Source organism: Neopsephotus bourkii, unplaced genomic scaffold (assembly GCF_033783945.1).
Source record: "Neopsephotus bourkii isolate Nb327-2 ecotype Australia unplaced genomic scaffold, CSIRO-AGI_Nbou_v1 NB_1572, whole genome shotgun sequence".
NCBI classification, from domain to species: domain Eukaryota; kingdom Metazoa; phylum Chordata; class Aves; order Psittaciformes; family Psittacidae; genus Neopsephotus; species Neopsephotus bourkii.
The window spans coordinates 5,933,878-5,951,796 of NW_026902048.1; the positions used below are offsets into that span (position 1 = coordinate 5,933,878).

At 42.6% G+C, this 17,919-nt stretch overlaps 1 protein-coding gene across 16 annotated transcripts in view; it reads left to right on the forward strand.

The window, feature by feature from the left end:
* Positions 1-17,919, forward strand: part of AKAP13 (A-kinase anchoring protein 13) — a 208,370-nt gene that overhangs the window by 16,375 nt on the left and 174,076 nt on the right. For 15 of the 16 annotated variants that reach the window (XM_061371313.1, XM_061371301.1, XM_061371302.1 and 12 more), the window contains exon 2: positions 3,236-3,290. The exons of the other annotated variant lie outside the window; for it this stretch is intronic. The gene's annotated coding sequence lies outside the window, so the exon portion shown is untranslated. The remainder of the gene's footprint in view (positions 1-3,235; positions 3,291-17,919) is intronic. 16 annotated transcript variants of the gene reach the window in all.

Below are 17,919 nucleotides of genomic sequence, written 5' to 3' on the forward strand. Positions count from 1 at the left end.
TGTGAATTAGGTAAGCAGCTGGTGATGCAGTATTCCCAGTGGACATTTGTTGCTTAATTGGTTACAAGAATTATTAGAGGCTGCTTATTCTGTTTGCACACAACCTCCTCCTGTGCATGCTCTGGCAGCTCTCTAACCTTTCTGACATCACCAAGTGTGTGCTGCAGCTACCCTTGGAGGATGAGATGAAAACCCCATACTCTTTCATTGTGTCATGAGTTTGCAAAGTCTTAATTGCATCTGTGGGGTTTGCTCTCTGTTCAGAATAAGCAGGCTGTGTCTTGGCATCCCATTACAACATTCCATCCTTGGCAGTTCAAGGCCAGGTCGGACAGAGTCTTGGGTGACATGGTTTAGTGTGTGGTGTCCCTGCCCATGGCAGGAGAGTTAGATTAGAACTAGATGATCATAAGGTCCTTTCCAACACTATTCTGTGATTCCCACTGAAGGAAACACCCTTTGCACTTCGATAAACTTGTCCTTATTCATAGTGCTAAGCTGGAAATCAACATGTACAATTGCTTTTGTGCATTGTTGATTTATCACAGCATGTGAGCTCTTCAGATGTTGTGTTGCAAAGCTTCTGTCAAAATAGGTGAGCAGTATTACCCTTATTTACTGTGGGCAGTCTGAGACTTGGCAGCTTCTGAAATACCCACTAAATCTGAGTGCTTGAATAAGCTGCTGTAGTTTATGACTGCAGTTGGTGATTGCAACAGGCAAGATCTCCACTGAAGCACAAAATGGACAGAGTGCCAGCAGGGCTTTGCCTCAAAGTGATGTGTGTGAAGAGATGCAAGCTGGTGGCATAATAGAAAGTGACTGTTGTCTCCTGGCTCTGTAATTCTGTGCTTCATCACTAAGAAGAAGTTACACGAACACTGAACAGACCATACAGCTTGTGCTGAAGATTTGTATAGTCAATAATAGCAAAGGAGAAACTGGGTCAAAATAAGTTCTGGATTTTGTTGCGGCTGTTTGCTTTTTGGTTGTATGCTGCAAAGTATTCAACCAAAATTGGTTTATTTTGGTGGTATTCTGCAAAGCAAGAGAAGAAAAACCTGTCAGCCTTTGGCAGCCTTGGACTGACTGACTTAAGTATTTTTGATACTTCACCATCCACCTGGCAACCTGTGTACTATCTCTGCTGAGTCTTTATGGCATTCTAGGCTTGGCTGTTCCCTCTTTCCCTATCTGATTCAAACTGGTATCTGTCCAGAACTGCATCTTTGAAGTCTTCCTCTCCCATTTAGCATTGTTAGAGAGGAAGACAATTAACAACTTTGTGTATTTGGACTGGATGGAGTCATGATGAAGTATAGTTGAGTAGTTAGCTTTATTTAATGCTGAATACTGCTTTCTGCTGTGGGTGTTTCAATTCTTGTGTATTTTGCTAGTTCGTTTGGATCACAGGCTGGGAGAAGGGAAGCAAGAGGCAGGGTTTACCCTTGAAACCATCGTTGTTAGCCCTAATTTTTGGTAAAGCTTTGCTGCTTTAGCTCAATCTTTTTGACTTGAGAAATGTGTATTTGTTTGTATTTCCATCTAGTTAAATTGTAAAAGTATTTTAACTGTACCAGATTGTTTGAACATTAATAGGGGGAATGTTTTTCGGTCTCAATAGAGTTTCCAGGCAGCTTTTCATTTGCCAAGCCCTATACTGGGCTCTCTGTGGTGGGGTTTTGCTTGGTTAGCTCTAAGAATCTGCAAAGCAACTGGTCAAAATTGCTGACACATGTTAAGTAATGTGGAAATCACCATCCTACGCTATTGATGTCCGAGTGCTCATGTTGGCAATAAGAACAGGATCTGACCCTGAAAATTATGTGTATTGTCTTAATCTGGAGGGCATTCTGAGGCAGTGTCTTCTTCCCTGTGACTCTGGCAAGTTTATCCTTTTGGTCTTGGGTGTTGTTCTAAAATAAATAATTTGCTTAGTCTCTTAAATATCCCATCCCATTCTGCCTCATTCATGTATTTTTGGGTTATCCAGCCATGCGTATGTATTCGATGCCAATTCAGGAGTAAAATCTCAATTCTGTAGTTGAATATCAGGAGAGGTAATGCCTACTTCTAACAGTAATGCTGTTGGTTTAATTCTTATTAATAAGAAATCCATCATCTTTCACCTCCTTCCTTCAACCGTCTACTTTTCAGCTTTGGAGCAGCTGTAATCAGCCTGTATGACTTCCCTTCCTCCTCTCATGAATAAATCCAGCTACCTTATCTTCTGTATCAGAAAGTCTTCCCTGGTTTTAACAGCCTCTCGAGGAGCATATAAAAGGGGCTTTCACTGCCTAACAGGAAGCAAAATGAATAGAGGAACTTTTGATAATGGCCTGTCTGTCTGAGCGGAGGATCAGCCCGACTAAATTGTACCAGATTAGTGAATGATAGTGCTTCAGCCGGGGCCAGAATTGTAAGTTTTTAATCTTGGAACAAGCAATGACTTCTTCCTCTTAAACAGTGGTCAACTCCCTCTTTGATTTGGAGGCTTGCAGTCATCCATATTCATTCAGATAGTTTGGGTGAGTTTTTTCCCCCAGTCTCCATTCATGCATGTTATCAAGCCCTGAGTGCTTTTATTCGGTAGCAGTGATTTTTTTGGTAAGATCTATTGTGGCCACATGCTGCTTCTGCCAGTAACTTGCACTGAGCTTTGGATGGTTTTATGCCTAGAATGAAGTCTTATATGTCCCAGCTTTCTTAATTTCAATCCATGTTGTGCTGCCTTGCAGTCTTTTGCAATTAGCCCTCGGGTGATCTGGATATTGTTTTCATAAGCAACACTTTTGTTTCCTGCCACCTTCAGCCTCACTGGGGTGGGTGATGACTCCTCTCTTCCCACCCCACAGTTTGGTCCGGATTTACTGATAATCCAGCTCGATGGGAGGGAGAAATGACTGAAAAATCTAAATGGGGCAGTTTAGCTAATAGCCTTAGGCCTGGCTTGTCTGCTGGAAAAGGGTGGTTTTATTGCAGTCCGATGTGATTGACATTGGAGGGATTGCACTGGCATAATACTGGCAACAGCAGCGGAAAATCTGCCCTATTGTTTCTGATATGTTTGCTGCCTGAGGAGCACCTTTGTGTTACAAATAACTGTCTGAAATGCAACTGATGGAGCAAATGTACTTCTTTTTCCTTTAGATCACTGACTTTTCATGTTCCCAGGAAAACAGAGTGAGAGTATTATCCTCCTTACTAAAATTTGCCTTTCTCTGTGTTTTTTCAGGCCTTTTTTCTTGGATTTTAGTACTGGAAAACTCTCTAATGACAAGTTTGCTTAGGTAAGTGAAGCAAGATATTTTTGGTGGGTTTTTTTAGAATCACTTCCCCTATTTTAACTTCTTCTGCATGTTGTGTTGTAACTGAGCTGCCAGCTGTACTGCGTGTGCTGTGGTTCAAGCTAGAAAGACATAGTAAACAGAAGTAGGGGTAATGCCTGTAGTGGGACATAAGGACCTCATTTATTAATTTAATCAAATGAAGTGGATGTGGTGCATGGTAATGAAATACAACTTTCATCTGCATATAACTGAATAATCTCACCAATTCATAACTTTATTTTCAAGAGATGATTTGCGTTTTAATTCTGTTTATTTTCTGGAGATTAAACCTGTTGATACCACTTAGTTCATTAGGAAAATAAAGCCTTAATACTTCCAGGTCTATGCATACAGTTGCTTTTCCTCCACCCCCTTATCTTCCTTCTTTCCCTTAAGAATTCTAGGTAGGAGTTTCTGACATAGAGGGCAAATCATAAGGAGCTTGGGAGTTAAAACTCTAAAATCTATAAATATTTTTTTTTTTAGCATAAAAGATGGGAGAACCTAACAAACTTAACACCCCCCTTCCATCTTCTGAACCCCATCTATACCTCCAAAATGCTAAATTTAAGCTGATCAGTGATAAACAGGATTTGAGTGTTAATGGCAAGCACATGTGCTTGCCTACTTCTAAATACCTTTGCAAACCCAGTTCCTGTGCTGTTTAAGTAGCAAAGGGGCATTCTCATGAGCCCAAGTTCAGCCCAGTGGTGGCTTGAGTTAATGGATGGAAGACTGAACTGTGCTGCTGTATTTTCCTTTCTCTGTGATAGAAAGAAGATTTGATTGACCTCTGATGCAAGGCAAGAAGTTCATGGCCAGATATGAAGCTAATTTGATATATTATTTGAAGTTGCTTGTAATCCTGGATGAGGCCAAATGGCAACTGCACTATTCACGTGGGAATATAGTATCCTAGCATCTATGCTGACAAAGATGAAAGTGCTGCTGTTCTTTGTAAACTGTCTCTGAAAGCATTTTCTTTTCTCTCTTTGTGTTTTCTGCTGCTGGGTCTGTAGCGGTACCCACCCTCTCTCCCTTTTGATCTCCTTCCAGTGGATGGTCAGCATGGAAGCTTCTGGCCTCTGTCTCTTGAGATTATGGGCTTCTGTGAAATCAAACTGGTCCAGTCTTAAGTTGTTTCCAGTCTGTTTCTCCCTGGCATTTGTCTCTTCAGGGAGGACTTCAGGATAGTGAGTGAACAGGTTTTCAGCTGTAAAACCTCATTTTGGCAAAATGGATAATTCCAGAGAGGCTCTTGGGTTCCCTTTCATTATCCTTTCAGGTAGCTGATCTGAGCTCATCTGTCTGCTGTTCCTTTGCCAAGGTACTGAACTCAAGTATCTTGTGTAGTGTGGCTTTGGGCTTTTTCACAAACAAATGTGAACTGGCTGGTGGCCTCCAAGCTGTGGGTGCTGCACCTAAGGTGAACTTCCTGGTCCTGATAGATTGTCTTCGGTTTGCTGAGCTGTGATCAGGAGTGGACTGTAGTACGGAGCTGAAGCAGGATGTGTAGACATCCTATGGTACATGTACAACGTGTTGCTCCTGAGGCATGCTTGCTTGTTCCAGGTCACAGTGTACTTGCAGTTGCTTTGTGTAGCTTAAGGAGTGACTAACTAGCAGCCTGAGGCTGTATTTATTGATGCTGCCTGTCCAGAGAGCAGAGAGGACTCTGCAAACCGAAGGAGTGTTTAGGCAGCAGTTTTAAATCCTTTTTAACTTTGTCTATTAGACACATGTATGAATATATGCAGAGTTAGATAATAAATAACCCAGGGAATGGTGGTTAAGAGGAAAGGACATAATTAATTCTGCCGTGTTCTCTGCTTTAAAGTTGGATCCAGAGCAGTAGTGCGTTATGCTGGAAAGGTAAACACTGCCATTATTCAACAATGAACCGTGTACAAGGCTAACTCTGGTTTCCTGCTTTTGATGTAATATTTTTGTGGTTTGAATATCTTAGATGGTCTTTGTTTGGTACAGCAGAAGCCTGATGAACCCCTGCCCTTTCTGAAGGGTCATTAAAGCCTTTATTAGAGCCGAGTTTTGTACTGACGCTGCTTTGCTGGCGCAGAACGTGTGCTGTTCGAGAAGGCTCTCACTGTGTTTGCTGTGTTTAGGGGTGCTTGGCTGCTGCAATTACTGTGATGTAGTTTAGAGGGGAGGGTATTTCTGTTGCATCAGGTGATCCTTTTTCAACTCCCTGCATTGCAGTGTTGACCCGGGTCAGACACATGTGCCACATAAAGGTAATGCCTTTTTGTGGAGATGCTGTTTAAAAGTCAATGTGACTTTCTGTTAACCTGCATCTGTTTCTTTTTTCTCCTGTACCTGGGTGCAGAGAAAAGGTCTGGCTGGCAAATGCAACTTTACATGGTCCTTCAAACTTCATGTTTTTCCCATCTTTTTAGTGGGGAGAGGGATACAGGGGGAATCCTTGATTTGCATCTTGCAACATTTTAAAGCTGGTGTGGGAATGATATCTTTGCTAGAAGGTATAGGTGTCATGGTAAAAAGTTACCTAAAGCAAGGTAGTTAACTTCTTGGCTTCTGATGAATACTGATAACGGAAACAAATGCTAAAGACATTGCGGTTTGAAGCTCCCCCCTTATTACTCATAACACAGCCTCACCCTCTTCCTTCACACTTCTCATCTGAGCGCATTTCTCGATGCGTAGTTAAACAGACACAGAAAAAACAGCATAGAGTTTGTATACCTAGTCCTGTCTTGACCTTGCTCCCGACAACGAGCCTGAATATCAGAAGATCACTTGAGTTCGCATAAATGAAGATGTGTGTATCCCAGAACTGGTTGCTGTTGTGCAAGCTCTCAACGCCTTTTCCTGTGGAGTTTTCTTACAAGTTCTGCAGCTCTGGCTCTTCCAGCTGAAGCCTTGGGCAAAGCACACACATGGAGACACCCATGGAATAGCTGATGCAGCTCAGCAGCCGCCTCCTGAAATAAGTGGTGGAAGGATGCCTGTTTCTCTTTGTAATATTGTCTTTGGAAGACAAGCTATCTCCTCAGCATGTCCTTGGCTCTCTGTGCTTCCCTAGCAAACTATAGTACTGAATACTCTTTCACTGCTTCCAGCTCAGTTGAAAAGTCCCTGGTTAAGAGCAACATGGTCAGCTACTTCTGTGCTTCTTGAGGATCTGCTGCTTTTCATTGCAGAAAGCTTGCAAAATTCCCAGGAATTTGAAGAGGGAATCCTTCCTTGGCATGGATTCAAAAGAAGGTGCACGTTGTCAACTAGCACAAGCTCTTCTTTCAAAATATAAAATAGTATTTATATTTGGGGGGGGACCCAATAGAGAAATATTAGCCCTTGGTGGGTGGCAGGAAGAACATGGATTGGAGGGGCTATTGTTGTGTGGTTAATGTGCTGTTTGTTTTGCAGCCAGTCATCTTTCCATTTTGCTGAGGCAGATGGAGGGATTCCCAGTTCCATAAGCATAACCCTGGGAGAGATTAGGTGGGTTTAGGTTTCGCCACTTGGATGATGAGGTTAGCCTGAGACAGTGATGCATCCCTGTGTATGGAAATGGTCTTGGCCCAGATCTTGTCTAGTGATGTGAAGCTTGAGAAAGGACCAAGAGGTCAACTTCAGCTTCTTAAGGAATGCAGTATATGTTCATTCTGTGGCATGTGCGGATTGCTGCCTTTTTTTATTCCAAAAAGGGTAAAAATGTAGTTACAAGCTCGTGTTTTTTTTTAAATGCTCTAATTAGAGTTACAATTGGCTGTACAGTAGAGCCTCCTTTACACCTACATAAATATTTATATTGGTGATATATATTTATTTATTGCTTAAGCACTAATGATAAGGAATCCTAGTGCAGTTTATTCTGAGTTAAAAGCGAAGAACATTTTCCCCAGTCTCTGCCTCATAGCACACTTCCTCCACTTTACCTGTCTCCCTGCTATGAAGCTAAGCAATGTCCTCAATCTGCAGACACAAGGACTTATTTTTGCACCAGTAGTAGTCTTAAGTAATTACTCTGCAGCTCTATTACTTGCTACACAAGTGAGCTCTTCTGCTCGTGTCAGTTAAAGGTCTGACTTTTTTGATGGGGTCTAGAAGACTGAAGCTCTGAAACAAGCTAAAATGAACAGAAGCTTGTTTCCTTTTTGCTCACATGAGCACTTACTCACTTCCCCATCTGCTTTGACTTTGAAGATTGCTGAGGTTCTTCCTCTGTCTGACCCACTTGGCATAAGCTAGAGATTATCTTTCTTCAACAGCCAAGTTTATAGGGCTTCAGCTTATTCATAAATAATCCTTGGAGTTTTCAGTGCTGCCTTTCTCCTTCTCTCCCCTTCAAAACTGTTTTGCTGTCATTTGTGTGCAAATTGAGGAAATGTTTTTTCAGTCCTTAGATGGGAGAGTTGGTGCAATAACTAGGCAAGAGGGCATGTAAAATGTGCTGAGGAGATTTCAATCAGTATCTGTGATTTTAAGTATCTTGTGCAATTTCTATTTGCGGTTCTAGCACAAAAGAACATCAACCGCAGAGGAGAGCTTTGCTCTGCTAGCCCTTGTACAAGCACAGTCCCAGAGTGCAAAACCACTGTAAGACAAACTATGAGGCCTGGATACACAGAAACATCTTTATAGGAACATTAGTGGGCATGTGACAGACTCCAGTTTTGGTGGACTTGGAGGTTCTGCAGTCCAGTTTTTCCTGACTTGAATATTCAGGCCTTGTGATGTGCATGTGGTCCTTCTGCCCTCTTGGTAGCAAGAGGTCTTTGTGGAAAGATAAGCTGTAATTTTGTCCTGCTTTGAACATGTGCAAGTATTTCCTATTAGATGTACTAGGAGTATAAACAAACCACTTTGTTTAGTGTAGGCTCTTTATCCCAATAGAATTGGAGACATCTTACAAAGCAGTGACTGTAAACGTAAACCTAATATTTGTCATTATTTAAATAAACATAAATCAGATACAAATAACACAGAAGTTCCCAGCTGAGTGACCTAAAAGACAGAGCTACTGGGATGTAGGTTGTGTACTTTTTGTTCATTTCCCTATCAAATTTAAGGCATGGTACATGGCACTAACTCCTTTCTAAATCTGTGTCAATGATAGAATGGATTTATATTGCAGTGGACAAAGGTTTTAGTTTTCAAGTTACAGAATGCACATAGAAGGCATATAGGATGAGTGGATGTTAAGGATGGCAGGTATTTTGTAGGTCTTCTTGTGCAGCATCTTTGCCCACCCTAGTTAGCTTGATGGAGGACTCCAAATCATAGTCTTTACACTGGAAAGTACTGGGTAGCATGTTGTAAAATGTTTTGTAGAGCGTTGGAGAAGATGAGTAATTCTAAAAACATAAGGCTAGAGAGAGGTTTCTGTGCCAGGCTGTTAAATTTCACTGCTCTGTTAATGAGAAAGGAAGAAGCACCTTAGGCTTTTATGAAGTCTTCCAACTCTGTTGAAGCTTTCTCGCATTAGATGCAACAACAAAACAATCAAGCACTTGTCTGGGTGCCAGCAGCCTTCTACTTCCAAACTAATTCTATTTTTATGAGTTGGTGTTAACTTCTTGAACAATAAAGTTTAGAAATTGGGAAAGGCAGAGGAACATGGGGAGGGATGGGGAAGAGAAGAGCGTTCTTGGTGGTGAAGTGACTTCTGGCTCTCCAGTTTGGTTTACCGAGTGGCAATTTATTTTTCATACATAAAGAGTAAAATTTTGCCTTTGAGGAACTTCATTTTAAGGAGTGGAGGAGCTCAAAGTGCTTTCAAGGCCTGAGTTCAGCTCATAATCCAAGAGTGAATTCAGTATCTTCATAGGCTGAGGGTGGATGAGCTTTTAGTTCATCAGGCTTTTAAAGCAGATTATGAATTTGCAGATGTGTGAAGGACTGGGGGGGGGGGGGGAGCTGCTGCCTCTAAGTGGTGTTAAAATGTAAAGCTCAGCAGGTATGGCTCTGATCAACATCCATTTCAGCGTTCCCATAAAAAGCTTATGGATTGGCAGGGTTTCGGAGACTGGAAGAAAAATAATGCCCTGTATACAACATGTTTTATTCATGCTGAAGGAGTAACGTTGCTGTATTTCAGTGTCTGCCACTGCACAGAGTAAGTTCAGTTTGGCTCTTGCAGTCTTTGGCTTTTCCCCCAAATAAAACAAGGTGTGACTCCACATCTGCTTTTTCCTAGTAGTTTTGTATTAATCAGGAGTATACATATTCCCAAGTTGTGGCTAGGTTTCCTCCTTTTCCTTCTTTAATTCTCCTGTGTCACAAAGTAAATTCACGATTCATGACCCTCAGCTGGTACTGTAAAGTGTGTTCACTTAAACCTTGATGTCAAGCATCACATCCCACTCTCTTACTGTGATAACTTTTTGCTTGCTTTTAAGCGCTATGTAAAGGTGAATTTGAAATTAGACAGCTGAGAAAGTAGGCTTTTAAAACTTGGCAAATGTGGTTGACCCAATCAAAGCAATGTAAAAAATACATATAAGGGAAATCAGTGTTGTAAGACTTAAAGATGAAATTGCTGAAGATAATTTGTATGTCTGAAATGCTAGGGAAGACAGAGAAGACAATTGAAGTGCAAAATCCCAATTTACAATCATGTACTGGTGTTCCTTTGGTAAAATCACCTCTGCGTTGGCTTTGGCTGGTGATCAAGGAATGGCTTAGGGAGACAGCTGGAGTGGGATCACTTGCGGTGTGTGAGGCATCAGGTCACGCTCTGAAACAGGAGTCTGAATTCAAACACTGAACACTGGCCTCTTTTAGCAAGCGCTCTGCAGCCTGGCTGTAGGACACAGTCTGGGTTCTTTGAGATGGGAGAAGTGTGGGTATGTGACTTCTTAAATGTAGGTTTTGTTCCCTGAGTTGTGCTGGCTTTGGATGGGGTCGAGTTAGATCTGTCTGTAGTAGGTAGGTATGAGGCTGTGTTTTGGATTTGTGCTGAAAACCGTGCTGAGAACACAGGGATGTTTTAATGAGCAGTGCTTACACAGAGTCAAGGTCTGTTTTGCTCCACGTCCCACCAATGAGCAGGCTGGAGGTGCACAGGGAGAGAGGACAGCTGTGACAGCTGATCCCAGCTGACCCAAGGGATCTCCCATACTATATGGTGTCATGCATATAAAGCTGTGTGAAGAAAGAAGAGGGCATGTTTGGAGTGGTGGTGTTTGTCTTCCCAGCTAACCATTCCCAAGTAACCCTGCTTTCCTGGAGATTCCCTTGCCAATGGGAAGTGGTGAATGAATTCCTTGTTTGGCTTTGCTTGTGCACGTGCTTTTTGCTTTGCCTGTTAAACTGCCTTTATCTCAACCCAGTTTTCTCACTTTTACCCTTCTAATCCTCTTTGCCATCCCACTGCAGAGGAGTGAGCAAGCAGCTATGTGGTGTGTAGTTGCCGGACGGGGTTAAACCAGAACAGTTATCATACTGTTTAGTATTGAGATAGCTCTATCTCCATCTTCTGCTTCTGATTTGTGGGTGCTATTGCTTGATTAATATTTGTGAAGCATTTGGAGCATTTTAAAGTGCTGTAGGAGTGTAAAATACTGCATTTGCATTCAGTTGTAAATGCAGAGATTTCCAGCTCTAGCAGCACAGCCGCTTCACTGGGTCTTGAAGGTTTTCTATGGCCTGGTTCTCTTCTTGTTTCCTCACTCTTATTTGACCCAAGCCATCAGTTCTTTCCTTGTACTCCTTCCTGATACAGGATTGTCAGTCTGTGCCTCTGATGAAGCCGTTTTGTTCCCTCGTCTTCCACAAGTGTTCAAGGCCAGGTTGGATGGGGCTTTGAGCAGTCTGGTCTAGTGGAGGTTGGACTAGGCCATCTTTAACGGTTCTTTCCAACACAAACCATTCTGAGTCTGATTTCTTCCCCAGAAGCCCCATCAAAGCTGATAGAGGTTCTTACCTCCCCTTGCCCTGTTTCAGGTGTGCTTATGGAAATCTTGACCCTCTTCCCCATGACTGTGAGGTCGAGCATTTGTTCCTGGCAGGGAACAAAACATTTATTCCTCTGGTTCCTCCCTTGTCCATCCCACAGGCCCTGCACAGAGGTCTGGGAGTTGCCCTTTAGGGAATCTATTTGGACTTTTCATTTGCTTCCCCAGGGAGGAATTGGGTGAGCCTTGGCTGCTCTTCTCCCCCACGTTGGGCATACTGATCCTTGGAGGTGGAGATTTGTTTAAAGGCAGCAGCCAGACATGGACTGAGGTTGGGGATGGATGTGCCAGTGGATGAAGGCTACAAGCCAGAAGTGTTTTGGTGTGCCCTGTGGCAGGGACAGAGTGAGAAGGTTCTTTCTCAGGAGAGATTGTGGGGAGGTTCATCTGGGGCTCATGTGGCTATTGGGGGTGGATGTGGTGCTCCCTCAGAGGAAACCATCCTGTAATGGACAGTGCTGCCTTTGGGCACTCGCACTGCCTCTCCCTGACCTAGAAATGTTTTGAAACTTGTTTGGTATTCACCAGTTCTAGACAGCTGAAAACCACCCATGTGAGCATGATTTGATTAGTTAGTGGAAGAAATTCCCACTTCCCAGATCAGAGTTGGCTGGGCTTTTAAAGAGGCTTAATACAGTATCTGCAGATGAAAACAGAAGTTTAACACTGGACTGTCTAGCAAGAGTTGTAGAAACACCAGCTGCTTCACCAGCAGCTGAAACCCTTCTGTTTTCAACCAAACTGAAGCTCCCTGGGACTTGCTGGTGTGTTACCTGTGGTGCTGGCAGCAGTGCTTACGGCCGGCATCCTCTGAAGAAGCAGAAGCTCATGTAACTTGGTCTGCTTCCCTTTGCCGAGCCAAGGCTTTAATTCAAGCGTGCATAAAGCAAGGAATTTGATCAGGCTCCTAATGTCGGTCACATCAGGAATGAAGTGAAAAGGAGTAGAGCTGAGTTACAGAACACAAGGTTTTTATTGTAAAGTATGAAGTGTTTGGCAGGCCCCTGAAAATGCACATTAATAGTCCCAGTCAAGTTGCTGTGTAATCTGGTTCTTGCTGTTACCCTCGTGTGATGAGCTTGCTGCATGGATGATACAGACAAGTTTGGCTTGTCCTGTCAGCAGGTTCCCTCAGCATCTCTCAATCTTGGGTATTTATGGCTTGAGATAAGGTATGTGTTGAGTTGCACTTAATCCTGAATTAGGTCTATGCTTAATCTAGCACAGGAGGAAAAATTCTGTTATGCTGGAGCCCTTCCTGGGGTGTTATGTGGGTTTTCTTACAACAGAAATGAGGGGAAGTGAAAGGAGAATAGATGCTTAAGTGGTTTCAGTTACTCCAGTGTTTGCTTACTGCAGCATTAACTTTGTATTTCACATCTTTTCTCAGGGGTGGGAGAGGAAGGAAAGGAAGGGAAGACATCAGTTGTACAATTTTAGTTAAAGTAGGTTAGCAGTTGTTAAACTGGTGTGTGTTATGAAGCTAAGTGGTGTTTTTGGGGTTGTTTAATGCTTAGCTCTATGTAACCTTTGCTGTTTATGCCTGTTGGAGAGGTTAATCTCTCTGAAGGGCTCTGAGCTGCTTGGCTTGGTGTGGTTGCCTCAGCTATGGGAGCATAAACCAGTAACGCTGGGGGAAGTGGAGGGATAAACATTTGCTGTTCTTTATTTGCATGTGGAATTACAAGAACCTGGGATATGTTTAGTGACTTGGAACAATTTTATTTGAAGGCTGGCTTGGTCATGACCTCCTCACATTTACATAATGAATGAAGTGTTCAAGCCATTGCAGTGTAATAAGGAAACCTGTTAAGATTGTAGTCCCTTTGTATCAGCTGACCGTGGTCTGACTAACCAATTTTGCTTAATCTGCTTTTTTAATTAAACATCATGTACTTAATGGAATAACTTACTGGCATTTAGTCAGAGCATCTATGAAGCTTGCCCATTTCTGTGTGTGTTGTGCCTGTTGGTGTTTTAAGTGCATGAAAGCAAAGGAAAAGGATTAATATAAGAACTCTAGCGATTGCTTGTTGTTATTCCTATGATCTGATTGCATCTGTAGTTTCTCCTAAGCTACATTCATATTGCACTATAGGATGGTTGAAATGCCACTCACTTGGTGGCTCTAGAGTGACATTTATCCATGTGGCCTCCTCAGACAAAGATGTCTTATGCTGTAACCTCTCCCTTCCTGGTGCAATCACGGGTGTGTTTGGCCTTCCATCCAGCTGGTGTATTTATAGAGCTGAATTGGACTTTTGTGGAGGGGAAGGAGGAGTTTGGCCATTGCAGGATCTCCCTTGTGGAAGCGCTGCTGTGCTCTGCAGCTTCTGTTGTTTGGTATCTCTCCCAGCTTCTTCCCAAGCCCTAGGGATTGGGTTGGACAGGGTGTTTGGCATCTTGAGTCTGAAGAGGATGCTGGGAGGTTGTTGGTGTTATTAAATGACTTTTGCATGTTAATGTGCAGTATTGGGACTATTTGAGCACCTTTAAAAACCAGGTCCTATAGAGAGCATAAGGAGGTTGTCCAAATGTGATCTCTTGAATTTTGTCTCTTTTTGTGTGATAATTGCTGCCAGGTTGAGAAGTATTGCAGACAGACGGGGTGTAGGCTTTTTAGGCACAAATAGTGATGCAGAATGATGCTTGATGACATATAAGGATAATACTGGAGAAGTTAATATTCTTTTCTTGCTGCTGGTAGCCTCTGTGCTTAGCTTCTGTGCTGCTGTGACCTAAGATGTGTGGTCTATGTTACTAAAATAATACAGCAAATAAACTTGTCCAGGCAAGAACACAGCCATGATGCACAATTGCTAGCTAGAGCCCTAGGCCTGAAAGCAGTATTAGTGTTGGAGATGGTGGTAAGGAATAATCTTCTAGGTTTCTCTCTATATTTAGTCCTTTTAAGGTTGTAGCTATGCTCTTGAACTGTAATTTTTTTTAATTGCAAGGGACATAAATCTTGTTGTTACATTACAAGGGAATGCAAAACTCTACCTTCTTTCAATTCAGAGTACATTCCTTGTATTAAGGAAGAAAAAAGTGGCTGATAGTGATGTGAAGAGCATGCACCTTTTGAAGCTGTGTAGAGAATGAATATTCAATGTGTGAGCCAGGAGCAAGCTACAGCAGGGATTATGTGGGAGCTTTGTGTGGGAGGAATTTAGCTCGCCCATGGTTTACATGAGATAAAGACCCCTCTTTCCTTGACTTACAGGAGTATCCCCACTGAAGTCAGAGCTGCTATTCACATGAAGGAGGATTTGCAGATTACAGTCTTAATTTAGATGTATTTATTTGTGTAAGACTGGCTTGGTAATACAGATAATGCACAATTTATTATGTCTGTTAAACTTTCAGATTTCCATCCTGTTTAGGAAGAATTCACTGGGCTTTATCACTCTGAAAAATGAGTCTGTCATTTCCTGAAGAGTAATAAAGAGCATTGGCAAAGATTGTGATGTCTTTCAAGACCCAACAGTGTTTCTGTGTAGTGTTTGTGAGCTGCCTATCACAGAGTGCCCAAAAGGCCAGTTAAAGGTACCTTGGTGTTACAATACTTAACTGACCAAAGCACAACTGGTTGAGCATTGTCAACAGGTCTTACCGTTGTCCGTGACTTTACAGCGCACAATAGTAACAAAGCCCCATTGTACAAACATGGGAGGGTGGTGGCATCAGAAGGAACGTGCTGGGAATTGCTTTTTAATGGGGGAATTGGGAGGCTCTGCTCCCACAGAGATCTTCTGTCAGGTCTTTCAGACCCAAGGATCTAGCATCAGCCTTCATACCTTATCCTCACAGTACTTTCGGGAGGGTGATAAGTTGGTGGTGGGGAATCTCTTCATGTGATGTAAAGGTGAGTGGCTGTCAGTGGAGCTTGAACAGAGCTGGGTCCTCAAACTGAACAAAACTGACAAGATGGCAACTCAACCCTATGTTATTTTGAGGTATGCTTCTTAAGCTGCTGTGATTGTCTTGGGATATTGCTATTTCTTTGCTGTGATTGCACATACTCCTTGAATTCTCTGAACATGTTGAGCACCTTTCTTAATCTTACTGCACGTGACTGTTGTCTGGACATCAACCTGAGTGCTCGTCCTTTCCATCTAAGCTCTGATGCATCTGGTGACGTTTGTTTGAGAAAGTTTCCTCTTGTTGTTCGCATTCCCCTCCTCGCCCTGTGAAGGCACAGGGTTACATTAGGCATTCTTTCCTCCTGCAGCTCCAGGTCAGGAAATGTTGGAAAATTCTCCATCAAAAATCACTAAGGATTTTCTGGCTGCCTTAGGGTACTTTCCAGCCCTTGCCTCTGCTTCTCATTGCCTTGTAATATCAACACTTCCCCAGAACACCATGTACCTGAGAGGTAGAGCACATGCTGCTGTAGTTAATAGCCATGGATGCTGATGTGGAGTAAGTTTGTGTGGCCAGCAACAGTGATCAAAGCCAATTTTTAACAGGTTTGAAGCTGGGTGTGGGAGCTAGGTTGCTGGTGGGACCCTTTCAAATGAGAAGACACACAAGCTGCTGGCTTTCCAGGTTTATACTTTAAGGAATAAAGGATATAAAGGATCTATTTTGACAGGTGGGTTAGATATTAAAGCAGCAGCTGAACAGAGTAGAACAAGCACTCTTCTGGTAAGTGCACAAACAGCATTGTGCAGTGCTGCCTTTATAAAGTGTCCATTCCTCTCATGCTCCATCCACGGAGTACCAAACTTCTGGGGATGGAAACTGAGGTGGATTCGTGCTGTTTATACTCACTGAAGGGTAATGCTTGATGCCTTGGTTTTTCCCTTCCACTGCTGTCCTTCAGCTTGCTTCTGCTGAGCTGGCTTAGTGCTGGGCTGCTGCTTACAGGCAGACAGCATGATGTACTGTGGGAACAGCTTCTTGCTGATGGTGTTCTTGAGCTGGTGATAAAGAGCCCCGAGACGTTCTTCTCCAGACCAGAGTCCAGATTGCTCTCGCATTCCCTCCTGTCATGTGTTTATCATACCTGCTCCAAGCAGTGTAGGAAGGGGTGTGTTAGGATTGCTTTAATGTTTCAGAAATAAAAGGTTGAAACCTTTGAGTCGTGACAGATAAGAGTAACAAATGGGGTGAAATGGCATAATTTTTAATTGAAGAAATTTGGCATATCTAAGACCAATTGTTGCATTCTGAACTTCATTTGCAGTGCAACAGGCAGATGAGGGATGTGCAAGATGGCATGGCAGGAGAGCTCAGCATTCTGAATCTAGGATGAGGGTATCCTGGACTTACAGTGAGAAGTTCTACAACAAGAACCAAAACCACCAAAACAACAACAAAACCCACATCACACCGAGTCTTCTAGGAAAGCATAGCTCAGAGCCATGTCTTGGCACATATTATGTTGTGGCTCAGATGCTCTGTGGTCAGCAGTAGTCTTTCCATTCTGTGTAAAGTAGCCTTGAGCAGGTGGAGCCCAAGTTACCTGATACAAGGGAGTTTTCACTTCTCATAACTTCACAATGACTTCCTGTTTTATTTACTTATGTGCATCAGGACCATCCAGTAAAGACACATATGCTTACAATAAAAAGAAGACTGAATCTGCTTTCTTCTCTGTTGCTTTTATGTGGGCCTTTTGGTTCATGACTCACAGGCTCTTGTAGAGGCTTCTGAGCCAAAAATGCAACTGCATTTTTGTGTGTCACATGCTGCCTTGCCAGGTCCAGTAGTAGCAGCAATCGGACAAGAGAGGAGAGAATAATACAACCTGCCTTACTGCAGGTGTGTGTGGAGTCATGCTCATGGGAAGTTAAAGAAGGCTTTCATAGTGTGCTTTTTAACACTCTGGATGCTTGTGTAAGTATTACAACTAATAAGGGATGTCTCTATGGTTTTGTGGTGGAAGACCTATCACCTGTGACTCAACTGAGATGTTCTTGGGAGCTTATGATCGAGCAATAGGGGAGAGGGTTTGAATTTACAGCTGTGAAGCATTGAGAAATGCATTGTTTTAGCAAATACATTCAGCTGAGAAAAGAAATGCAAAGCGGAGACCCTGCTGGAGCCTGGATGTGGACCTCGTTCCCTGTGTGATGCGGATGCTTCCTGCAACAGTTCACCAACATGTTTTGCACGTCTTCAGTCTCCAAAGTAGTTCTTTTGGCTATGTCTTTCATCTTTCTAAGATTTAAGTTTTACTCTTTGCCATGAGATGATTTATCTTTTGAAAGGGTATGTAAAGAAGAAATGGAGCTGTCTTTTGAACTGTTTTAAAGTGATGGGTTGTTAGTTTGGCCGTTCTTTAAAACCTTCAGGAGAAGCCCTGATGGTCAGCAGTTGCATATGATCAGAACACAGGCTGTAGGCTTTAAGTATAATTTTTTTTCCAATGTAGTAGTTGTGTCCTATGTTGGATTTTTCCCATAGTATATTGAAAATAAAAGATTATTTTAGTGTTTTGTAAGTGTGTAGCAGCACTTAATACCTAGCCCATGTTGCACCTTTTATGTAATACATGGTGGTTAATGCACAAAGTTTGAAGTGTTCTTTAAGTGCATTTCTGTTCAAGTTTATGAAACCTTTTAATCCATTACTAAAGTTTTGTAAATACAGACTGACTGTAAATGGTATATCCTATCAGTGAAGAAAAACAACAGTCTTGGAGGCCT